The sequence below is a fragment of the Callithrix jacchus genome, chromosome 19, assembly GCF_049354715.1.
Source record: "Callithrix jacchus isolate 240 chromosome 19, calJac240_pri, whole genome shotgun sequence".
Classification (NCBI taxonomy): Eukaryota; Metazoa; Chordata; class Mammalia; order Primates; family Cebidae; genus Callithrix; species Callithrix jacchus.
In genome coordinates, this window is record NC_133520.1 from 5,792,062 (window position 1) to 5,819,267 (window position 27,206).

The 27,206-nt window shown below is 36.6% G+C and overlaps 1 protein-coding gene and 1 non-coding gene across 24 annotated transcripts in view; one reads left to right on the forward strand and one right to left on the reverse strand.

The window, feature by feature from the left end:
• The window catches only part of DISP1 (dispatched RND transporter family member 1), a 174,372-nt gene that overhangs the window by 65,337 nt on the left and 81,829 nt on the right, over positions 1-27,206 (reverse strand). Inside the window, exon 1 of one of the 23 annotated variants that reach the window (XM_035281028.3) lies at positions 10,611-10,686. The exons of the other annotated variants lie outside the window; for them this stretch is intronic. The gene's annotated coding sequence lies outside the window, so the exon portion shown is untranslated. Of the gene's footprint in view, positions 1-10,610; positions 10,687-27,206 lie in introns of those variants that run through there. 23 annotated transcript variants of the gene reach the window in all.
• LOC118149622 (small nucleolar RNA U13) lies at positions 24,793-24,896 on the forward strand. Its single transcript, XR_004737191.1, has one exon. It is a non-coding gene; the product is annotated as a small nucleolar RNA U13 (small nucleolar RNA).

Consider the following 27,206-nt stretch of genomic DNA (forward strand, 5'->3'; position numbering starts at 1 on the left):
AAAAAAAAAAATTAAAAATTAGCTGAGCATAGTGTTGCTTGCCTGTAGCCCCAGCTACTTGGGAGGCTGAGATGGGAGGATCGCTTGAGCCCAGGAGGTGGAGGCTGCAGTGAGCTGAGAGCACACCACTGCACTCCAACCTGGGTGATAGAGTGAGATCCTGTCTCAGAAAAGAAAAAAAAATACAGCTATGTTGAAATCACCTGTTCTCCCACCCAGAGCCATAACACATAGGGAAATGCAAAAAAAAAAAAAAAAAAAAAGCTATTATTGAAGTACTGGCTTGAGATGTGATGGGCCCACACCAAGATATTTTAGTGCATTTCCTGCTGTTCATGAATATAACATACCAATATCAATAAATTCAAAGCCTCTAATCTCATATCCCCTATTTGACCTTTCTGGCCAGCATTTTAATGTCCAGAATGATTTAGCAGTTTTGGGGCTACAAAGTCTTTGACCAAAATCCATCCTTTGATTAAATTTTAAAGTATACATTTCATAGGATTACTATGAGCATGTAAAAATGTTTTGAAAACCATAATGGGCTACATATTTATAATGAAAGAGTTTTATCATCACTGCTTGACTGAGTAATGAGAATATAAAAACACATGGAATGATGCTTCCTATTTTAAAACCATAATTATGCTTTTAAATGGAAACAGATATTTGTAGCTTAGAAGAAACAGCATGGGTAGGTCTGAGTTTGAAAGTTGACTCTAATAGTTACTAACTTTGAGAACCTATATCAAGTTATTTAAACTCTCACTCTTAAGTCTTGGTTTCTTCTTAGAGTTAAATTTGTTTGAAATGCAGATTCATGCAACTTTAAGAGAGCAATAGGGCACTACGTATAAAAATTCAAGGTCCATTTTTAGAAAGGCTAATACTTAAGGATATCAAGGACTCGAACTCAGATCCGGAACAAGTAAACTTAATAAATATTTATAGAGCTCTCCACTTCAAATACACAAAATATACATTCTTGTCAATACCACATCACACCTACTCATAGGTTTAAATGAAACATTGATTGGCCATTATTAATACCCATTTTTTTTCAGAATAAAGCAATATTTCCCTTCACCCTCCCTCTTTCTTTTCCTCTTTCTTCCTCTCCTTTACTCATTTTTTTTTCTTTCCTTCTCTCAAAAAAAAAAAAGAAAGAAAGAAAAAAAAGAAGTCAACTTGTAAACCTCTAGATCCAGGTCGGCAATGTCCCTCTCATTGCTTGATTTCCTTCCTTCCCTCCCTCCCTCCCTCCCCTCCTTCCTCCCTTCCTTCCTCCCTCCCTTCCTCCCCTCCCCAAAAAAATTCAAGGTCCCTTTATCTTTTAAGATAAATTCTACTAGGGATTTATCCTTTGGATATGCTTGAACAATGTGTAAACATGTTGACTGCAGCACTGTTTGTAACAGCAGAAACTAGAAACAATTTATTATCAAGAGGGAACTTAAATTTCATCAGACCCATATTTGAGTACTCCGCACAACAAAAAGGAATGAACTAGATCTGGATGTACTGCTCTGAAAAAATGTCCAAAGAGCATCATTATGTGTAAATAAAACTTAGCTGAAGAACAATCTATATGATATAAATCCATCTGGTTAATAATATATAGAATTACGTGTGTATGTGTGTGTGTGTGTATATGAAACACTATACATACACAAACACACATAAGAGATTGCTAATACCCTTGTATATATAACACTATGTATGTGAATATATATACCCTTGTAATACCCTTATATACATAACTGTACACATATGTAATTTCTAGGAGGACATGAGAAAATGCTGACATTGTTTCCTGCTGAAGCATTGGACTGGGCCACTTAAAGGAATGGCAAAGACTTACACATTTTACTTTCTGTATTGCTTGCATATGCTTCTTTTTTTTTACAATAATTAAATATTACTAAAGCAACATATAAAGTAAGGTGGCTGAGAGTGAACAAAAGGTAATTATTACTAAATGTAATTATTACTAACATGTAAAATGAAAACAAAATTATTTTACCTTAAAGGATAACTAAACATTCACTGGATACATTTTAAATTGTTTATCTTTTGATATAGAACCGCTAGTGAACCCAGGAGGCGGAGGTTGTGGTGAGCCGAGATCGCGCCATTGCACTCCAGCCTGGGTGACAAGAGCGAAACTCCATCTCAAAAAAAAAAAAGAACTGCTATTTTACAGTGATGCCCTACACAATATATCAAATAACTGGATAAAGCAGGAAAGAAAGGGAGCTAAGGAGCAAAAATAGATGAACACAAACTATTTAGACAAAGGGTTTCCTATATTTTATCTCCCGGCTTCCACATTTTTTAAAAGACAAACAATTATTTGTTGGCCCAAAGGTATCTATGAACCAAAACTCCATGACTAATCCTGTAATCATTAACACAGACATACAGAGAAGAAATATAGAGACAATTCAATCATACTGAAATGTAAAGAGAAAAGTGTCATCAGAGTTCATGTGATTAGATGGTTCTAAATAATGACATCTGCTTCTTGTTTGGAACTTGGGAAATATACACCTATAAAATATATGGAAATAATAACGCTTCAGACAAAAAGTTGCATCTCATTGAAAATGCTATCAGGATTATGATAATTTCATTTTGTCAACAATCACGTATCACCTAAGGATAGAAATATGTCCTGAGACATGCATCATCAGGTGATTTCACCACTGTGTGGTCATAGCATACTAACATCAATCTAGATACTGTAGCCTCAGCTAGGCTATATGGTATAGTCTACTACTCCTAGGTCACACACCTACACAGCACATTACTGCAGACAATTGCAATGCAGGTATTTGTCTACTACACATACCTGAACATAAATAATAAAAAATTATGATAAACATATCTACACATAAAAAAGATAAGTGTTGTTTTACAGTGTGACCATGGCTAGGCCATAGGAGTTTTTCAGCTCCATTATAATGTTATGGGACCAATGTGGTATATGTGGTCTGTCACTGACCAAAATGCCCTTAGGTGGCACATGACTATATCATACACCAAAACACCTTAATGACACACAATTTGTACAAAGGATACAATCTAACTAGATGGCACCCAGAATACAAACAGCCTTAAGAGAACCTCATAGCAGCTACTTGGATTTGGCGGTCAGAATTGCTAGTATGGCCAGAAAACTGCCAAGGTAAAATATAAATGTACTGTTGAAGAGAATTCACAGACCTGTTCCAATTACCACAGTAACCACTTAGCAAAGCCATCAGTATCCTTAACAAACACAGGGCTCATGTAGCCTGAAGGAACATCATTTTCAGCCCCATCAACTGTTAAAATTGTATGCCTCTTTGGTATTTCCAAAGCACTTTCTCACAAATGATCTCATTTGAGTTGATCCTCCTAATAGCCCTCTGGAAAAACAGGGGTGGCAAGCATTACCACTCCATTTTGCAAGAGAAAACAACAAAGAGATTCTAAGTAAGGTGCTCAAAGTCACATGCTGATGACAAATGGTGAAACTAGGAAGCAGGATGCGAAGGTTTTGAGAGCTTTCTGATAAACTGCATTCTGTAGGCTCTGTAAGATGATGTAATTATTACTAAAACGTAAAATGTGAGACGATGTATTTTAGAATAACTCTTTGCTTCACCAGATTCCTAATACCAAACTGAAGAATAAATGGCAAGACTATATCACAAATAAGATCCCTTGTAGCCAACCATGCTTCCAAATGCAAGGATCATCTGGAGAAGCAGTTAGAACGAAGATTTGATACAGTACGTCAGGGATGGGGCAACATCCTCCAACAACGTGCCCATAACTGCTGATACCTGGAACACATTTTGCATAGCAAAACCACAAACTAGGTGGGGGGACTAACAAGAGAATATGCCTCAGATGTGCCAAGATACACATAATTAAAGCAGAATGAACAAAAATAAGTAGGGAAATGATAACAGTTGACAGAAATAAAGGCCCATTTTTCTATTTAAGGCAGAAAAATGGAACAAATTTAACAACAGAGGTTCTAATTGGTAATCAAGTTTAATTATGGCTTATATCATGACTCCCAAACTGCTTTGTGCATGCAAATAACAGCTGTTAAGATTTTTTATCTTTTTAGTACAACTCATAATCAGACTGAAGCACTCTACCTAGTTAACTGAGACGCATCTTCTTTTCTCCTCTCAAGTGGCACTAGATATCAAAAGACGGGTATTTAAAGAGACCTTAAGTCTTTTTTCCCATCAGGTATAAAGGCAGGACTTGTATCCGTTATTTAGCAGACCTGTTTTAATCTGAAATGGTTCCTCTACAGTTGCTTCATGCTTATCCTAAAATGACGGACTAATTTATGATTACTGGTATGATGTTGGCCTATTAATAATAATATTTGGGAAGCCAAGGTGGGTGGAACATGAGGTCAGTAGTTCAAGACCAGCCTGGCCAACATAGTGAAATGCTGTCTCTACTGAAAATACAAAAATTAGCCGGGCCTAGTGGCACATGCCTATAATCCCAGCTACTCAGGAGGCTGAGGCAGGAGAATCGCTTGAAGTTGGGAGGTGGAGGTTGCAGTGAGCCAAGATCACGCCACCGCACTCCAGCTTGGGCAACAGAGGGAGACTCTGTCTCAAAAAAAAGAAAAAAAAAAAAGGAAAAAACATTTTAGTGCTATGGTCAGAGTAATAAACAGGTGCTCTCAATGCCAACAGAAATTGATAAAGAACTATAAGCATTTCTGCAATAGGACTATATAAAAGCCAAATCAGATAAGTTTTGTCTCTTAGAATATTTTTCCCTTCAAAGGGCTATTAAGATGCCTTTTTAAAAGCATCTCACTATGTCAAGCCACTTTTTTCACAATACCCCTATGAATATATTATTAAACCCATTACAAACTGAGTCAAAAATATTAAACTAATATGTTTAAAGTAATCCAAATCACATGATTCAACGTCATACCAGTATGACTCTAAATGTAAGGCTTTTCCACTACCTCAAGATGTCTCTAGAGCAATGCCAAGTCCAACTAGCTTTTATAGGACCACTAGAGCCTAGTGATATAAAATTCTGTCTGAAGGTCCGCATGAAAAATAGCCTATGAATTTGATACTTCCCAAGATAGCTTTAAAAGGTACAATTCAGCATTCAAAAGTGTCAGAGGGAGACATTGTTCACTAAACTAAGGAAAGGTGTTATTAATCCATATATCATATTTTGCAGACTCGAAAAAGCAAAGCAATGGATTGATCTTTGTTGTCATATAGTATATTGACTATTTAACAATAATATGAATGTGACCTGACAGAAAAATCTGTATCTTTAATGAAAGAATCAGACACTTTTAAGGAACTAGAAGGATGATCTTAAATAAAGAACTAGAATCTTCTTCCCCTCAGAGACTAATTACATTTTCCTATTTTTCTTTAAGTTCATAAACTTTCTACGATTAAGCTTTCCTTCATGAGAGTACTTATAAATAGCTTCACCAAATCTCTTATAAACATTTCACATGTTGCAAAGGACTATACAAAAATAAGGTGTTAATTCTAGTATTCCCCTTAAGCATAAACTGCGGTAAGCTGAAAGCCATTTTCACAAAGAAACAACTAACATGATACATTTGAAGATCTATACCACTACATATATATTTCATAAGAGCCTACTAGGTATTAGTTAGCTTTCTGCCACACTATGAGAAAGCAAACTGATTTCCAGGAAATATGAAAATGAAGGATTACCATTCTTTTACAATGAGAACATACTGTTCTTAATATTCAATTTATATTATTAAGTAGGTAGTTTCAACTTATGATGATGAGCACCACCTTTGAGAATGAAACACAGCTAGCATTTTTAGATAACCTCTCTTAATATGATTGCATACATGATATATATTGACAGAGGCACTAAGATATTGGAGAAACTGTAAATGTTTTGTTTCAATATTCATGGTATTTACAAACAGCTTAATGATACAGAAGAAAAATTAAAGTTTCCAGATAAAGTTTCCTCCAGAGTTACAATGACAAAAAATATGAAAGTAAAATAATTTTAATGATATTACAGTATATCTGCCATGGCCCTACATTTGGAAAGAAGTATTGCTGCTAGAAATGAGTTAGGCTGTAAAAGCAGAAATTTACATATGTAGGGGTGAGTGATGGAAATTTCAGGGTTGTAGAAATATGAATTTCATTTTTCTCATTTTGTTTCACTTCCAATGTTCCTTTGGTCAAAGTGGGAACAGAAATGTGGGTATAAAATGAAGTTTACCTCTTTCAATCTCAGATAAATGGGATCAGTGATACCCTCCATTTAGCATGCACACTTATCTTCCGTATCTCAGAGCACTCTCACAGTACTGCAATTATTGAAGCACTTTTCAGAGATCTCTTTTCCAGGTTCATCCACAAAAATGATCATTCCATGCAATATTCACCACTTCTCTCCACACTCACGTTATAAGTACTATACCCATAAGCATCAATGGTAGAAAGAAAGAGGTAGGGAGACTTCTTATATCTTTGCATTTCTATTTCAGATGAGTTTAAATTCCATTAAGCTGCACTAATTTCTTTTGAACCCTAACTTTGGAGAATTATGTGAAATTGTATAACCAAAAATATACAAAATAAAAGTAGAGAAACTTTCTATAATCAGGGATGTCAACCAATGGTCATTTAAAAGAAAATTCTACAAAGTTCTCCTATAAAAGTAGTTAATTAACCCCAAAACCAGCCAAAACATTTGTCTAGACTCTGCCACAAGTCTTCATGTATGCATTAAATGCAATGAATATTCACAAAATTACAAGTCTATCACAGCAGTCTCATCCCTGGCTGCACATTAGAATCACTTTGGTAATATATATAAAAAAAATTATAGTAAAGGGTCCTGGCCCTAGAGGTCCTGATTTAATTCCTATTGTAGTGAAGTGTGGGCATTAGCATTTCTTAAAGCATCCTGGGTGATTTTAACATGCAGTCAGAGCTGAGAGCCACTGATTTATACTTTATATAATTAATTCTGATCAATTTATAAGAGCAAGCATCTGCCACTCAAAATATTCAGCATTCTGAAAATACTGCTTGAAATGCAGAATATTGCCGCATAATAGAAAACAGTTGGACCTGGTACTCTAAACTATCTTTACTTTTTTTTATTGCTGTTGTTACAATGAAGAGATTTCATCTGCAGTAGTATTTAAGTTGGGAGGGTGGGGACAAGGGTGCCGCACGGAGAAAGCCTTAATAAGACACTAGCATAAGCAAGACAATGGTGCAGGCTTTGTGTAGAACAATGTTGTGGAAATGTGAAACAAGTTGCAATATAGCGCTTATGTTTTTTATCTTTTGAAGAAAATGTGGGAAGTAGCTAACTTGACCGATGAGTTTATTTAACACTCAAGAAAAAGTACATCCTCAATGTCTGGTCAGTCTCTAAAATGAAGGCTCAAGATCTTCCAATCAGAGTGTTCCCTAAAGTTCCAGGCCAGGAAAAAACAGATTTCTGGTGACATTTTAAGCATCTTAAACTTTCCAATTCTAGGGTTAGACAGCCTCCAGATGCCAGGACACATCCCCACCAAAGAAGAACTGCAAGATGGTTTGTTAATAAACAGGATCCTTCAGCTGTGATAGGTGTGACTTTAGGCCATGAGATTTCCTTTGAAACTGTTTTGTCTCAACTAAAATCACAAAATGGGCGGTTTTACAACTGAGCAATCTATCTGTATCCCTATAGCTCTTCCCCAGTAGAAACAGGATCACATTACGGAGCTTAACAAATGTTGTTGAACACATCACACACATGTCTAAAAGATACCATGAATGTTTAATACTACACACATTTCAGAACCTCAAAACTTAGCAGCCCAAAGAGAAAAAAAAACATCACAGAGGTAAATCAAGCTAAGAAAATCTGACTCCCACATATTGTTGGGCAAAAGAATGTGAGAGAATTTCAAAAATGTCCTTCATAAAGCCAAAAACTGAGATCAATCACCATAAAGCACTTAAAGGTTGTTTGATTTAGATGGTAGCGTGTTGGTTTTTAATACCACACTTAGAATTATCTAAACTTTCCCCAAAAATGTTGAGTATCTAATACCAGGCCCGACTCCCCACTGTTTTGTGAAGTTTGAGAAGTAGCATATCAAATTTCCTAGAGCAGCTCCCCAAATGGGTTCTTCCCTGCAGAGTCTAGCAAATGATGTCTTGTGAGTCTCCTTTAGTCTACTGAGCAACCTGGGAAACATCACTCAAGGTATTTGTATAAAACACAATTAAAGATGTCCTTTTAGGTAAAGAACTCTGAGATTTGATTCAAGCTTAGAAAAACATCAAATTTATGAAGACTTTATTCTTACTTGAATTGAATCAGTAAATTAACTCTTAAGAAGAGCCTAGGTGCAACTTTTGTAAATCTTTCTCTCTGCTTTAAATGATTACTATAAATGCTCAAAAATTCTGCTGTTTGCCTTCTTGTACATATTAGATGAACTGAAATGACATTTACTATCAATGTAATTCTTGTTCGCTTAATACATCATTAAATCATATTTTTCAGTTAAATGTCCTTATTTAGCAATCATTTTAGTAAGCACCTACTGTGTTCTTTATTAACAGTTTTCTTGGAATCTAAATATGAGCCTGTAATACATTAGCCTGTTTAATGGTGATTAAAATATGAGAATAGAAATTAAGATGGAGAGAACAAAAAGCCACCCTCTTCTCCAAGTCTAGCTTTTCTAATTTATTTTAGTTGCTCCGTCTTACATTCTTTTCCAAAGGCTGACACGCTAAGGAGCTCATGTGTCTTGATTCTAAACAACTCAGTTTTGCTTACTGTGTTAGAATGTAATCAGAAATTACATTTTTTCAAAAATAAAAAAAATGTTCATATCATCTATGTGTCAAGGCTGTTCATCATCCACACTGAGTTATAAGAATCATTCAGCAAGAATTCTCAGATCAGTCCCAGAACTCAAAGCAGTTAGAACAGAAGGTAAAGAAGTGATGTATAGCAAACACTGAAAAGCAACTTTCCCTAAAAGGCTTAACTGGTTCAATATAAATTACAAAGGCAAGTAAGATTAGATTAGAATTTTAGATGAATCCATTTGATAATACATATTTCCCAAACTGAAGCAAGGTAAACATTTATTTTCTAAACTACTTTGTAAGTCAATCATTTCAGACACTTAAACATTACACATTTTTTCACAATCAGTGCAACAGTTCATGATCACATTTCTAAAATTCAGGTCTAAGATGTGATCTATATGAAGCATAAAAATATCTTTTTAATATTAAAACAAAAAGTTCCAAATAATGTAAAATCAATAATATATCCCAACATTGGATACTCTGGTAACAAAAGCAATCTAACATAATCTATGAGATGCAAGACTAAAAAAGACATAAAATGATGCAATAAGCCTGTTTTAACACTTTAGAAAGTAGAACCGTGTCACCAGATATTAAAACCATGGGAAGTAGAAAACTCACTACCTTCAAGTGAAACACTCATACATTTAGAGCTTATTTACATAGTTTACTGATTTCCCAGCCAGCAAAGGGAACTGCAGTTTTCTTAATTATAAATATTATGATCTAAATTAACCTTCTTATGGGTAAAAAGGACATCTTTCATTTTTTCTTTCAACAAGAATACCTCTTTGTGAAAATGTTTAGCAAAACTGTAGAGCATGCTCTCTGTTTCTTGCATCATGATTGAATCAAGGCATTGACGGTCAGTAATGCGCATGAAATATCTCAGTTTTCACTAAGTTTCTCTGTTTCATTTTTAAATGTATTGCCAAACATAAAGATATTTCACAAGTTCAACTATTTTGAATTTTTCTACCAGTTGCAAATAAATTATCCATTCTCATTTTAAGCGAAAGTCATTACAGTAAATGTGTTTTGTCTTGTACTTTAGTGGTAAATCCAATCATAATGTAGTCACTATTGTAGTTACCATATAATGCACGAAACATTTAAACAACTAAAATATAACTTGAAGTCCTGTACCAAGCTGTGTATCTGAAATGAACTTTGATAAGAATTACTTGCTGTTGAAGTTTAGTTCACAAGACAGTATCTTCACCAAACTACTTTCTTTATAGGAGGGAAGAGGCTAATAATCTTCTATTTTCTTATAATATTTAATTCACAAAAGTGGCTCACGTGATTCCTACAACTCTACCTTTATTTTTCTATCACCTGGTAATAGCCAGCACATATTTTCAAAATTTTCTGATTGAGATAGTAGTTAAATAAGAATCTCAAAGTACAAAACAACAAACTTCTTTAAAAGCTTAGGTTTCCTTCCAGCTTCACAAAGACATGACATTTTAATTAACTTAAGGAATCGCTGACCTTACCTTACTGTGCTAGAATATAATTTAAATAAACTTCACGAGATTTTAATTTGTTAAATGCCAAATGCTGTTCACAGTTTACATGAAAAAAACAGTGAGCTAGAATTTTAAATACAACCCTAGAAACAAAGTTCAGCTTTAAATAAATTCTCCTAAAATAACAAATTCACACATCTTTCTCACACACAGATTCACAAAGCAAGAGTAAATGTATTACCTTTATGTTAAAAGAGGGAACTTCTCTGGCTCAGTTTGGTGCAAATGACTGCAGTTAGCAACAGCGGTAACTGACTGCAGGGACACAGCACAGCAGAAAGCAATGAGTTGGCAGGAGCAGCTCCACAGAGGGGCAGGGCAGACTGAATGACAAGCACATGCACATTGCTTTGAATTAGGCATGTCAGGGGCTGAAACTTTCAGTGTTTGTTCTCCAATAGGACAGGCGAGTTTTTCTCCTGCTTAACCCCTTGGGGCAAGGTCTTAATAATGGTAACAGCTGGCATACAGAGGGGCTTGATCTGAGCACAAGGTCAGCAAGCCAGGATATGAAGGTGACATGTAATTTCCAGCCTTTTCCTGCTTCCACGGGGAAATTGCATGAAGGACTGTTTTTAGTTATAACGCCCTTTGATCTTTTGGATTTTAAGTTACTTAGTAGATTAAAGCCGTGTTAGCTGATATTATTTGCTTGCTTAGCCTGACTTAGGTGTTACAGATTGAGTTTTCTAACACACAGTGCTACTACATTTAAAATAACACAAATAAACAGCAATCTGCGTTCATTTCCAAGCTCAGGGATTCTTGTGTTCTTTCACAAAATGGCTCCAGATCCTACTTTTAAGACAGCAAGCTCGTGGTTTTAAAAAGAGCCAGAATCTTCTTTTAAAATGTTAGAGCAGTTGTAAGTGTTCTTCTTTAATTTTCTTAAACAAAAGCAGCAGTTAAATAAATTTGACACTACTTTTTATAAATGGATGGCCCTCATGATGTCAGGATTTAAAACCCACAACCACAACATAAAAATCTCTTAAATACCTGCGAACAGATGTTTTAATTTTACAAATGACATCCCTTAGCAAAAAAGTGATAATTTACTGAAACCATGATAATTTATCATGAATTCTAACCGTGAAATCTAACTCTTCATGACTTTGGTAATAAAAATGTGTATCCAATTATTTTAGTAGGATATACTGATTAAATATGAAGAGAACAGTTTCAAATATTTCAAAAGCATAAACAAAGAAAAAAACATAAAATTGGACTTCATCGAAATAAACTTTTGAAGATCAAAAGACATTATCAAGAAAATGAAAACACTCACAGAATGGGAGAAAATATTTGCCAGTCATATATCTTAAGAGTCTAGTATTCAGAATATATATTTAAAAGTTCTTACAACCCAATAATAAAAAGACAAATAATCCAATTTAAAAGAGGTAAAGTGTTTGAATCGACACTTTTCTAAAGAAGATGTACAAATGGCCAATATGCACATAAAATACGCTCAGCGTCATTAGTGATTTAGGGAACTACAAATCAAAACCACTTCTAAGTGACATCTTATTAGATACCACTTCACACCCACCATTCTATTTCAAACACACAGAAAATAACGAGTGTTGTCAAGGACATGGAGAAACTGGAACCCTTACATACTGCTAGTGGGAATGTAAAATACTTTAGCTTCTGCAAAAAACAGCTTGGCAGTTCCTCCAAATGTTAAACATAGAACCACCATACGACCCAGCAATTCCACTCCCAGTACACTTGAGCCTCATTATTTGTGGATTCTGTATTTGCGATATGACTATTCACTATAAATTATTTGTTACCCCCAAATAATCCCCGCGGTGCTTTCACAGTCATTCAGACATGTGAATTGGCAGAGTGGTGAAAAACGTGAGTCACCAAACAAGACTACCCTCTTGTGTTTGGCTCTCACACTGTAAACAAGTCTCCCTTTTGCAGTCTATTTAGTGCCACATTTTTCACATTTTGTGCTTTTTTTTTTTTGGTGATTTCACTGTTTGAAATAGCCCCCAAGTGTAATGCTGAAGTGCTGCCTTTCTCTTTCTAAGAGCAAGAAGGCTGACAGGCCTTGTGGAGAATATACACCTAGTCAGGTAAACTGCTTTGTTCAGGAATGAGTTATAGCGCTGTTAGACATGCACTCCATGTTAATGAATCTGCAAGAAATATAAGATGTCCTTAAAAAGAAACACACATAAAACAAGGTTGTATATTGATCAATTGATGAAAATGTGACCAGAGGTTTACAGGAACCTAATCCTGCATTTCTCCTAAAACCAGTCAGTATTGACTAATGCAGAGTTTGCAGTGACTTTATGAACAGAACTACCACAAATAATGAGAAGTGACTGTATATATCTGAGAGAAAATACGTGCATACAAAAACCTGTACATGAATTCTTCTTCATAACTGCCAAGAGTAGAAACAACCTAAATGTCCCTTAACTGATGAGTGGACAAACATCTGTACATCTATTCAATGGAATGTGATTCAGCTATAAAAACAGTGAAGCACTCATACATGCTACTGAACCTTGAAAACACTGCATGAAGTGAAAAACAGAAACAAAAGGCCATATATTTTATGATTCCATTTATATGAAATATCCAGGACAGGCAACTCCATAGAGACAAAGAGACAAAACGTAGCTTAGTGGTTGCCAGGAGCTGAGGGGTGGAGACAGAGGATGGGGAGTGACTGCTGATAGGTATGGACTTTATTTTTGGATGATGAAAATGTTGAAGAATTAGATAATGGTGATGTTTGCACAATCTTGTGAATACACTACACTGAAATGTATACTTATAAAGTGGTAAAAATTTACCACTTTTTTTACATTTACTACCCTGAAATGTATACTTTAAAGTGGTATTAATTTTTAGGTATGTGACTTATATCTTAATTTAAAAAATAAGGAAGGTATAAAGTTTCAGTCATTAGACCAGTGGTTCTTAACTTGAGTGTGCATCAGAATTCCCTGGAGAGCTGGTGAAAACAGAGATTCCTGAGTCCCACCCCCCAGAATTCTGATTCTGAAGGTCTGGGGTAGGGCTTGAGAATTGGCTTTTCTACTAAGTCCTCAGGGTGATGTGGTTACTGCTGTTCTGGGACCCACGTTTGGAGAACCACCGTACGTCTGAGCTACCGGAGGGTCGGAAAGGTCACTTTCATCTCTGTATCTCCTAAATTCACCTAAAACAGAGCCAATCTTTGGGAAAAGGAAGAGTGAAAAGGACAAAAACAGTTACTTGAGGAAACCTATTAAAGGAGTCAGTCCCTAAAATCTTAGGGTATGCTGATTTCATGTCATATGCATGCCAAATGCTGCAATACCAAAAATTCCCATGACAAAAAGGAATTCAAGAATTAAAATAAAAACGAAGGTATTTTAAGTTCTTTGATCATCTGACCAGTGTCTTGGTTCACTTTATTAAAGCAGCTAATCCCATTTCACCGTGCTTGTCCTTTCAAAAAACACCAACAAAGGCTCTAGATTGTTGATCCTATAAAGAAATCCCTTAAATAAAGTGTCACAAAAGCCAAAGACCTGTAATCTCTAACTCAAAAACACGTACGTTCTTATTTACATTTTTGGCAAAATTACAGATTTGTATGTCTAATCACTTCATTTAAGCATTTGGGGTCCATGTATAAATAGACAATTTAAAGTATACTTTTGGTGTTGTCACATGCGACACATCATTATTTTATAAATAATAAAGATTATTCCCAATTACTTCAATATGTTTCTCAATATATTATTTAGACTGAAAAGAAAAATGCTAGTGACCCTATAGTGTTCTAATATTTTCTGAAAATGGTATCCTTTTTTTCTTAGATCATACCATTTCAGTCCCTTTCTTCATTATTAGGAAGACAAGGGCATGGGGGAGGGAGAAAGAGAGCAGAGCCGGAACGAGAGGCACAACACTTCGTACTTTTTAAAAAGTGATAAAACATCTGCTGATTAACAAACTCTTTCCCAGCTGCACCTAGTCAAAAATGCAATTCCGGATTCTGTTACCTTATTAACATTTAAAATTCTTGTCAATTGATCTTTTTTTCTTAGCATGAAGTGTCGAGCAATTATGAATAAGTAAATTGTGGTATATTGTAGACACTGCTTCAGCAGGATTTTTCTTTAGTATGGTCAGATCAATAGTTTAGGAATTGGGAAGTGCAATTTCAGAAGAAGTAATCACATGAGAGTTCTGAGGATAATATTCTATACTGTATTTTGATGTCTCCAGAGTGCAAATTATTCAATACCCTCTGAAAACTTCCAACCAGAGCATTATGCTGCCCAAACCATTCATAGGTCCCTGCTGGCTCTGACTTCAGTTTTTATGAATTTGGATATCACTGCAAATAGATAAGATAAACCCTAATTTCACTACTCAGATGTGTATTATTTAAGAAAAGACCAGTATTCAAAGTTGAATTAGTAAGTCTGGAGCAAAGACCATATTGCAAGCAAATTGGAGAAAGAAAAAAAAATCAAGGAATGCTAAAATTCCTCCCCAAGTATTTGGAAATATGTACATCTGTCTTATACATTCCTCTTACCCAGTAACAGACATTTCTTAGGCTTCTTATCTCGTTTCCTGTTGAAAATTCTACCTCTAAAATCTACACTTTTGACGAAGGAAAATTGTATGACCTTGCTCGTCTTCCGCAATCTGACATCTTCACCTCATCGCGACCTCCTGGCTCTAGAGTCTTGATCCGTGCCTTTTCCTAGTGTTACTCGCTTTGTGCTTAGTGAAGATCTCATCCTCAGCATGTATTTGCTTCATCAGCATTCCAGCCTTTCAAAGAGCTCCACTAAACTTGCTCTCCCTGCCCTTCTTCTTTTTTTCTTTCTCTCTTAGGTTTAGAAATGTTACTGAAAAAAGTCACCAGACAAGGAAGCAGAGACGTAAAACAAATGCACACTCTCGACTCTGGAGGGCTTACAATGCGGCTGTGATTCATCCCATCCATCACAGATTCTCCACTGGAAATCCCCATAGGGATGGCCAAAAATCTTTCCCATGCTCCCTACCTTAACCTTCTCAGCAAATGATGCCACCTATTTTATGGGAAAGAATAGGAGTTTCTTTCAACACTACCACCTGTATTTCAAACTTTTCTGGAACTTGTCTCTTATTTCTCAGAGTCCAACCCTCTTTCCTGCTTATCATACACTGTATCTTTGCTTCCCAATAAGGTAGCCACAAGCCACATGCGGTGACTTAATTTTAAATTGATTCACATTAAATGAAATTTAAAAATCTCAGTGTTCCAGCTGCACCAGGCGTCGCATTTCAAGTGCTCAACAGTCACATGCGGTTCACGGCTTCTGAATCGGGCAGTACAAAGAGAGAATACTTCCATCACTACAGACAGTTTTACTGGACACAGATGCTCCAGATCTTGACCACCATGTTTCTTTACTCTGTCTCACTCTGCCTCCAAGTTCATCTTCACTTTTCCATCTTTGTCAACTTGTTAATTACTTACAAAAAATGTTTAGTTCTCCCTAACCTGAAAATTCCTTCCCTTGGCCTGCTAGTCCTCAGGCTACTTACCTATCTTTTCCTTTCCTTTGCCAAACAATACTTAAGCCTTACCCCATCTTATTCCTTCACTTCCTGCAATCTTACCTACCATCTAATACAACTGTTTCTTCAAAAACAAAACCCAGTGGTCCTTTCTCAATATTCGTTTTCTTTACATTTCTTCATTTACCAATTCTGTTGGTCAATATTCTTTTCTCTTTGCTCAGTTCCCATCGCCCTAACATTCTCTACCTCTTTAACCACTATTCCGATTGCTTCACAGATCCTCCTAATTCTGTTATTCTAAATTTCGAGCAATGTCCAATGGTCGTGCCCTTTGAACTTTCTGCTTTATGGATTCCTGCCTATACCGTCACACTCACTTTCTATTATAAGTTCCATTTCTGCAGCTTCTACTCTTTAAGGACATTTCAATGTCTATACCCTGCCAGCAGCTCTAACTCAATAATTTAAAAAATAATCTTATCATCCTCAAACTGCTTTTTGATTTTCCTAGTTCTATCCACCCTTTCGGTCATTTAAGCCCAAAATTTTCACTTAAGTATTAATTTACTGAACACCAGATCTGTGCTGCCTCCTGAGCTAGGGCAGGAGTCATCTTTGACCTTTACATCACTGTATACCCTTGTTCATTCATTTCCAAGTCCTAGCCGTTGTCACATATGATCATGCTTTCCATTGCCTCTGCCACTTTCTTAGATTAAGTCTCCCATGAATTACTACAGCAGCCTAATAGATGTGACCCTGTCTATGGTCTCTTACCATTTCTATCTTACCTAAGCAACATAGAGCTTCTAGGTACATCAGATAGGAGACAGAGCTGATCAAGCTGCTCTTCAGTCCAAAAACCACTCATGGCTCCCCCATTAGTTTAAACATCCTAGCTGCTCACAAGATGTTCCATTATCGGGGGCCCTTCCCCTCCCACTCGCTGCCCTTGCCAATTTGCTTTACTCCACACAAGCTTCCACACACACCCTCAACACCCGCAGTACTTGTGCTAGTCTTTGTACCAGCAATGGCCCTTGTTCACATTTCCAGCTTCCATAATCCCATCTATTCTTCATAACACAGAGCAATCAACATGACACCTTCTCTGATCACCTAAGTCAGAAATTCTCTTTGTATTCTAAATTATATATATGACCTAAGATCTCTCTTATGATTCTTAGCACATGTCTTTTTAAATCCTGGTCATTTATATATCTCTTTTACCCTCTTAATCTATCTGTAAAGGGACAGGCTCTATAATTATCATTTTTATGCCCATTAAGAAAGGTATAAAGTATATTATACATGTATTAGCTCAAATATTTATACTCAACAAATGCTTATTGAATAAGTGACATTTCATTACTAGTTATTACATATATCCTTTATTAAGCAGAATAAATGCAGTATTGGAATGTAGCCTGCAAAGCAATATTCAGCACACAAAATCCTATTTCACTGCTGCTTTACGGGCCCCACAATATGTTACACTATTCTCAACTCTTAAATTCTGAATGCTGAGCAGCTAATGAAAAATCAGGAATGATAATCTTTAGCTTTTCACCCTTTTCTCCAAACCACTAGAGGCTGCTCTAGAAGCTAACATGCAAGCATATTCTTGGATAGCTTTTAAAATTTTATTTTTTGTTTTGAAGGTAGAATTTTTCCATGGCATTGGCAGAAATAGTTTTAAACAAGGGAAAAAAAGAGTTTTGACCTACAGTGAGCCATTAAATATAAGTCTGTAGCTTAACTGCCAATTAATTTTTTTTTTTTTTGAGACAGGGTCTCTGTCTGTAGCCCCGGCTGGAGTGCAGTGGCATGATCATGGCTCACTGCAACCTCCGCCTCCAGGGCTCAAGCAGTTCTTGTGCCTCATTCTCCCAAGTAGCTGGGACTACAGGCCTGACTAAGTTTCGTATTTTTAGTAGAGACAGGGTTTCACCATGTTGCCCAGGGTGGTCTTGAACTCCTGAGCTCAGGAAATTCGCCCGCCTTGGCCTCCCAAAGTGCCGAGATCACAGGTGTGAGCCACTATGCCCTGCCCAATTAATCTTAAAGTAGCAAACATGTTTTCTGTGATAAAGTGTCCTGGAAACAAGTGAATCTGGGTTTTTATTCATTATGATCTTTGCTCCATTTGATTATACACTAGAAAACCATATGTATTTTATCACTAACACAGGAAGTATTTTGGTCATCTAGAATGAAATTTACTTAATATTAATTTATATGCTACCAAAATTTTTAATAGAGATCAGAAACTGGGGTACATATTCTAAAGCAAAAATTATAGAGGTCAGTACATTTCAGAGAAAAGGTAGTTTTTCATTTTTCTGTGAAGAAAAAAGCCCATCTATTGTTTAAAAATAGGCAAAAATTTCAACCCTCCTTAACCCAACCAAAAAATTACTATTAAGAAAACTTTTTTTTTTTTTTTGATACGGAGTCTTACTCTGTCGCCAGGCTGGAGTGCAGTGGCGCAATCTCGGCTCACTGCAACCTCCGCCTGGATTCAAGCGATTCTTCCGCCTCAGCCTCCCGAGTAGTTGGGACCACAGGCGTGTGCCACCACGCCTGGCTAATTTTTGTATTTTTAGTAGAGACCATGGCCAGGATGGTCTCGATCTCTTGACCTCGTGATCCGCCCGCCTCGACCTACCAAAGTGCTGGGATTACAGGCGTGAGCCACCGCTCCGGGCCTAGAAAACTTTTTAAGTATGGAAACTAACTCAAGCAGGTTAGTTTATTACAGATTTCACATTGGAATTTAGGGAACATTTTGTCTTTAACAAGAGCTTTTCTCCCACACAAAGTATAGTGTTATGTTTTAGTGTTATGTTTTGATAGTTTTATATCAAAAACAAGCTGAATGATTTCAGCCATAACAAAATAAGTAGACTGTAAATCATCTAAAAACATAATCTGTGCTTCACTATGATTTAAAAGCAAAGCACAATAAATTCATGGGCTCTGGAGAGTTTCCAAAATACTTTTGGTTTGCAATACAGAATTTCAAAATGTAATATTTTACTTCTACGATAGAGACTCTTGGCAGATCTACTCCTTGAATGAAGACCACTGTATCTTTAATCTAATCAGAACGTTCTCTTTAACATTTTCAGTTGTATTTTGTTACCAAACTCTAAATGAATCTACATGAACGTGGTATGCATATATTAAAAAGGTTAGAACTAATAAACTGAAAATTTCTGTAAGATATCAAATATTTAGAGAAGGTTAGATTTACTTTATGTCAGGAAATAAAAATACTTGCAAGTTAATTTTCCAAAAGTTAAACTTTGTAGGAATATAAATATCACCTGCATACAAACACCTGTCATCATTGCTAAAGGATTAACTATAACTTAGATTATAGTAACATTAAGAAAATTACACATCACATTCCCCAAAATAAAATGAACGTGTATGGAAAAAGGGAAATGAAAAATCAAATCCCATTTTATTTATACTTTTTGTAACATGTGGTAATATTTTTGGCAAGGAAACAACCTTAAACTACCCAAACTCTAATATAGAAAGCATTAGGGTTAGTAGGGTTACATATTTCACTAATATAGAGGGAGTAGTTTTATATGTTGAAAACATGTGCATTAATTATTCAGAATTCAAATAGTTCAAAATTATGTCATGCTATGTCTAGTTCAGAAATTTGTTTATGCGAAATAAAATTCTACAAGATGGTTGTAAAAAGATAAGAAATAAGGTAATGACGAATGGGCAGGAGTACGAAGATTTATCGGTATCAGAATTTAACAGTATGAGAAATATGCTAGAATATTTTACTTAGGTCTCCTAAAAAACCCTTGAAAATATACCAACACAGATCTGTTGTTAGGCTCAAAACTTAAGCCTGGCTGAAAAAGTACATTTATAAATGGCATACATTAGAAACTACAAGTAAGTCATAGAAGGCAAAAAGGTATCCAGCCATATTTAAGGGCAACATGTCACTAAGCTTAGCAAATACCATTTCAAAAAGACGGAAACAAAATTCATCGCAATTGATTGGCATGCTCCACAATCAGGCTCTTCAAGACTAAGGCTCCTTTGTCAAAAGCCTAGACAAGTCCTTGCTGACCATTATCATCCCTAAATGGTAGACTTTCCTGAGCTGTTAGCCAGAATGAACCTCCTGGGTGTGGATCAGAAAATGCTCCAGTTCGTGTTGTGAAGTGTGAACACAAGAAGGCAGCTGTCCCAATGCCCATATCAAGCAACCATATGTCTTCCATAAAGTATGCTACTCAGAATGCTATCACTGGGGCTAGATAAAACCTGCAGCAGTCATCAGAGGCACCTTTAATCTTAAATATTTTAGAGAAGAAAAATCCAAAGGTTAGCCTGCTCCAGGCACTCAACCTAGGATCATTACACTTTAGACAAAAATGAAGGGGGTAAATATTTAAAGTGAATTCTAACATTCTATTCCTATACAACAAAACTCACTATCTAATCTTATAATAAAAATTGCCAGGACAAATAGGTTATAAGTGTTGGTTCAAGCACTGAATTTGTAAAGAAACACCAAAGGAGATGGGCATTCTAATACTTTGGCTACAAAGCATCAACAACAGAAAAAGCAAGCCTAAAGGATTACTGATAGCAGAAAAGTACTTTATTTACTAAGCAGGGCATTGTATCAGAGTTCTGACTTATGTTAGCAACGAGGCGACTTGTGCCTTAAAGACACAGAAGAGACGTTTATCACCATGCTGTTAGTAATATTCAGTACGTAGACCTTGCAAAGATCTGTCACCAACAACGTCTTACACTACGAGAGAATGAAAGATGAGAGAAAAAGTTGAGGAGCTGAAAAAATGAAGAACTAGTAAGTTCTTTGTTGCATTCCTAAATTAAGGCATCTGCCTTGGTTAATCACTCAACACCATTTGCTTTCCTGGATATCTCGGTCAATGACCATGAGTTCTTATGACCTAAGTATGGACTCTACTTAATATCTTCAAGTCGCATTCTCTTACTCATACAGTCAAGAGAGCCCTCAATCACACTGAAGGAATGTTATGCACTCCTCCCTCCCATCCCTATGGGATATTAGGCAATTCCTTCCTTCCTTTGCCAACTGTAATGGCTTGGTAATACACGTCTACACCCTGCTGGCTTTGCAAGGAGCTAGTCAAATCCAGCGTCAAGAATCAAGCTCATATCCCCTATATAGAAACAAAGGGAATCGTCACATTCCCATTATTCCCTAAAATAATCCCTAATCTTGCATAAAGCTAAAATGTACCATTTATTTAGATCAAAGAAGCATAACTTTTGGAAACAACTGCTTTCCCCAATCTCTAATTATAATGCAATGATAGTTACTGTTGATACTGATACACCGACAACAGCTACTCAGAGACACTGTCCAGGACAACCAGAGTTGAACTCACATTTTAGAAAGCCAGGAGCATATGAAAAATGCTCAGTCATTGTTATTATGATCTTTTTTTTCCTTTTCTTCCTTCCTTTTTAATGAATGAATGAATGAATGAATGAATGGCAGAGTCTTGCTCTGTCACCCAAGCTGGAGTGCAGTGGTACAATCATGGTACACCGCAGCCTTAAACTGCTGGGCTCAAGCACTCCTCCCAACTCAGCTTTCTGAGTACCTGGGACTACTGGGGCACACCACCATACCTGACTATTTTAATTTTAATTTTTAGCAGGGATGAGGTAATGCTGTGTTGCCCAGGCTGGTCTTAAACTTCTTGGGCTCAAGAGATCCTCCTGACTTGGTCTCTCAAATTGCTGGGATTATAGGTATGAGCCACCACACCTGGCCTATGATTCTTACTTACTCACACCTTTTGACAGTGCCAAAAACTAAGGTTCACAAGATCTCTCACTATATCTCTGGGGAATAGGGGGAGGGAGGGAAGGGCGAATAATGGTCTCATATCCATAATAGTATTTGCAGTGCCTATTGTCACAGTGATAAATGACTATAATCTTTTCAAGAGGATAAGTGGAAAAAAAGAGGGAGGCAAGAAGAATGAAAACGGAGGTAAAGTCATGGTAACATGTCATCTTATTTCTAAAGACAAAGCCCCTTGAACCGTTCCAAAGAAAACTTACAATCCAAATTAATAATAATGTACAGACATCACCAGGTCACACACACAAAAAATTTTCTGAACCCAACTTCAAAGCATAAAATGAATATCCCTTAGGTGTAGTATATTTTGGAAAGCAATTAAATTTGTATATAGTAATATACACATTTATTTCTGGATTTAAGTATTATATTTGAAAAGTTCAACTGAGAATTTGTGTAAGTCTCCCTAAAAGAGTTTTTATTTTTAAAAAGTTTCTTTTAAAAACTTAAATCCTGGACCCTTTGATCCAGACTAATTTCAAACAGAGAAGCAAGAAATTTCAAACAACCCAAAGATTTTAATGATTTCCTTTGGATCACCTAGAATTAGAGAAAACCTATGTAAGCTTGGGTTAAAAAAAAACAACCAACAAAATAAAACAGTATGAGTTATATAAGCAGACCCTACCCATTTTTTAAAATTCAGAATGTATTTGAAAAAGATGAACTATTCCTACACTTAAGTACAAATCTGGAAATGAAACAAGTTATCACCACTTGGATTTAGAGTGTATCAAAGAGTTTGAATCTCAAATTTCATAAGAGTCATTGCAAAGATAAATACTAATTAGAGATTCCTATTTTATATTTTATTTACTCCATTTTTTTTTTTTCTTTTTTGTAGAGACATAGTCTTGCCATGTTACCAAGGCTTATTTCAAACTCCTGGTCTCAAGAGATCCTCCTATCTTGGCCTCCCAAAGTGCTGGTATTACAGGTGTGAGACACCGTGCCCCGCCTCATCTACTCCTTTACTGAATGTTCAGTGCTAATACCTTGCAACTTTATTTTTTTGAAACAGAGTCTTGGTCCATCACCCAGGCTGGAGTGTAATGGCACAATCTCAGCTCACTGCAATCTCTGATTCCCAGGTTCAAGTGATTCTCCTGCCTCAGCCTCCTGAGCTGGGATTACAGGCATGTGCCATCATGCCTGGCTAATTTTTGTATTTTTAGTAGAGACAGGAGTTTTGCCATGCTGGCCAGCCTGGTCTTGAACTCCTGACCTCAAGTGATCATCCTGCCCCGGCCTCAAATAACCAAAACCTCAAATAACCAAAGTGCTGAGATTACAGGTGTGAGCCACTGCGCCTGGCCTGCTACTTTTTTTAAAGACATAAAGGTAAGTAGTAAAAGCAGAGAGTAAAGAGAAAAAGGAAGCCCATCACAGATGACATCTTATTGCTAAGCTAACAGAATTATTACGAGGGAAAAATAGTTCAAGTAATTTAGATATTTTATAATTCAACTTCTTTTTCAAATAAACTCTAACTTGGAAGTTCATATTCTAGATCATTTGGGTCTAACAGTAACATCTCTATATTGATACACACGAGCTAGCATTGTGATCTATATAAAAGCTAACGGTCTTATCTATAAAAATAAAACTTTATTTGCTTAATTTGTAAATATTCTATAATTCAGTCTTAATATCATATTTCATTTCTAACTATTGTATAGGTAAATCTTTAAAGAGAATACAAGGACCTACCAAGAGTGCCAAGAAGGTGGGGTACAGGCTGTACTTCTCACATCAAATAAATCTAATTTCCTAAGTTCCAGTCACTACTGTTTTACTCTAGCCCAAAACTTTAAAGGATAATTAGAAGTTTTTTCAAGCGCACATTTCTTGATTTTGTTTTCATGTTGGCATTTCTGCTATAAATACCTAGTCATCAGGTTGAGAGTGCAAACTGTCTCACAGCCAAGATCACATCGCTGCTTCTGGCAACTGTTCATTCTCGCTCCCACTACATCACACGTCAATACTCAGACATGAAAGCACATCCCTATCACTCTGCCATTTTTCTAGCTCACATTCTTTAGTGAAACCTCAAATAACCAAGTAAGTTCAACAAAAGTTTACTTAAGAATATACTATGCTTTGCTTTATTATTCTGCCGGCTAATTCGGCCAACAATAAACTAAAGTTAAAAAGAAACACTTTGATTAATCCGTGAGTCAACCCCCTATAATTAACCTTTAAGAAACCCATTCAAGAAAAAGATTTTAATAAGAAAACCAAGGCAAAAAGAAACAGAGGAGAAAAGAATGAAGAAAGGAAGTCATAGAAGGCAGACAGTAAAGGAAATATGGGAAAGGAAAACAGCCACAAGGTGATATCAATTATCAAGGTGATAAATGTATGACAAACACATCGAATAAGGGGGAAGAACATAAGCAAAGCAGAAACTAAAGCAACCTGAGGGAAAAGTAGGAAACTGAGGGGAGAGGACAGAATACAACACTGAAAACAGGTAAGTCAGAAGAAAAAGTGGGTGATTTATGCTGCAAAGTAATCTGGCTTCTAAAACAATTTATTGAGGGAAAAGTACATAAACGGAACAAACTGCTACTCGATGCAAACCCACAGATTAATTGCAAAGATATGAAGACACGATTAAGCCGTCTTGCAAGCAGTGGTTCTTCTTTAAGTCGCAACTTACTTTTATTCTTATAACCTCAGTTCATCATAATTCTGGACACACAGCAACGCGGTTAAAGCACAGTAGTAAGAGCTTATGAAATATAAAGTACTTCTGGGAATTCCAGAGACAAGAGTTAGATTCCTTTGGTCCACAGTCGAAGATCACATGAGTGCTGGCTGCTGTGACCACACGCTCAATTCCTTGCTATTGTTTAAGTTAGCATCCACCATCTCACTCCCTCATTAAAATCATCTCTTCCTAGTCTGCTTGTACTACATAAGCAAGATGATTTGGGTCTCATGCTGGTGTGTGAAATATGCCTTCCTCAAACCTTGTTACTATGTTGGCACATTATCAGTCTGACATGAAAACAAATGGATGAGAAACAGTGGCTCATGCCAATAACTCTAGTGCTCTAGGAGGCCGAGGCAGGAGGATCACTTGTGGCCAGGAGTTGGAAATCAGCCTTGGAAACATAGCAAGACCCTGTCTCTACAAAAAATACACACACACACACACACACACACACACACACACACACACACACTTAGCAGGATGTAGTGGCATGCACTTGAAGGCTCAGCTATTTGGGAGGCTGAGGCAGGAGGATTGTTTGCATGATCCCTGGAAATTCCTGAGAGTTTCAGGCTGCAGTGAGCTTTGATTGCACCACTGCAATCCAGCCTGGACAAAAGAGCAAAACTCAGTCTCAAAAGAAAACAAATATTTAAAAATTTAAAAAATAGTCTCTTCCATCTATAAAAGAAAAAAGAGAAGAGCACTAGAAGGTACCCTTCCTTTAAGAGTTCCTTAACCCTTGCTCTACACAGTTTTATACTTGAAGCAAAGTAAATCCCAACTTCTCCCAGTCTCTTTGGTTCAAAGATACCTTTGTTCCCTAGACAACACAAATTGGAAGCAACAACAGGCTTTGGTTTACAGAAGATTCTCTCTGGTGCTATGATATCACTTACTTTATACTAATATGTAATTGGCCTTCATTCGTCTAAGGATCAACCAAGGAACAAAGTGAAAAACAGGTTTTAACTAAAGCTGATATAACACAAAGTGATAGAGCCTTTCAAATTAGCTAAGCTAATCATCAGAAGAAAAGAAAACACAACTTGAGAATATGGCATTTTACCAGGAAAAGAAAGCCCTGAAGACAATTACTGTGAATTTCTTAAAGATACGTATGTTGCTCATTTAAAGAAAACAAATACTAGAGCTTGCCTAGGAAAAAAGTCAGCCTAAAAGGATACCATCTCATTTATCTCAATACAGATACCCTAGTGCCTATTAGAAGGATTCTAAAAGGTTCAAAATAACCTCCGCAATCACCCTCTTACATAAACCCTGGCCAAACTACCCTCAAAATGAGTCATATACATCATTGCCTTAATGCAATTTGCTCACATTGCTCCTTTTCCCTGCACAATCTCCCATGAGTAACAAAGCGGAATCCTAGATATGTCTGCAAGGTACACCCACATTTCCTTTCCATCGCTTACACTACTTTGACTCTGAAGTCATTCTCTCTTTTGGTTACCTAACAACTAGGTGGACATTTGCAGTATCTTAAGAGCTTTTTTTTTTTTTTTTGTAGTTAAATTAAGGCTATAATTGAATAAATCATGTTCACACACTCTCAAAAACAAGAAATGACTACTTACACCTCTAACATTTCAATCAATTTCACTATATTTTCTAATCTCACCATACCTTTCCTCTGGGACATTTATTCCTACTGAGTGCACCATTTAGTATTTCTTTTAGAAAGGTTATGTGAATGGTAAATCCTCTTACACTCTTATTCTACATATTTAAAAATGTCTTAATTTTGTCCTCATTCCTTTTTTTTGGAGACCGGGTCTTACTCTGACCCCAGGCTGGAGTGCCATAATGTGATCCATGACTGACTCTTGCCTTGATTTCTCCAGCTCAGGTTCTCCCACCTCAGCCTCCTGAGTAGCTGGCACTACAGGTACACACCACCACAGCTGCTAATTTTTGTATTTTTTATAGAGACAGAGTTTTGCCATGTTGCCCAGGCTGGTCTTGAACTCCTGCTCTCAAGCAATCCTTCCACCTTGGTCTCCCAAAATGCTGGAATTACTGGCATGAGCCACCATGCCCAGCCTCGTCCTTGAATAATAATAGTTTAGAAGGATGACACTGGGCATGTTACAGAGCCAGCAGACAACCTGCTCAGTTTCTGGTCACTAAACTGTTTCTATCCTACTTTTGCTCCTTCGTCCACAGCTTCCAGTAACACCACAGCCCCAGGCAGCACTGGCAGCTAACTTAGCGGCCATTAACAATGATGGAAATCAGGCTGGGGGAAGGATTCTCCTGGCTTCCACTCCTTCCTTCAAGAATTGAGCTTGGTTCTATTCCCCATCTCCTGAGAAATGGCTGAGGAGTAATTAAGCAACTTTCTGCTTGTGGGCAGAAGCTTGGCAGGCTCGGAGTTCCAGCCTACTTATCAGTTTCTATTTCTGGTCACCTCCTGGTCCTTAGAGATGTTTATCTTGATTTTGAGGCTAGGTATGTCGTTTTAGTTTTCTCTTTTATATTCTTTTGTTTCCATGAGGGATATGATGTTGAAATGAGACCTTCATGGAGCCACCTGACGGGAACTCCCCTGTGTTTCTCCTTGGCACCAGAGTGCTCAG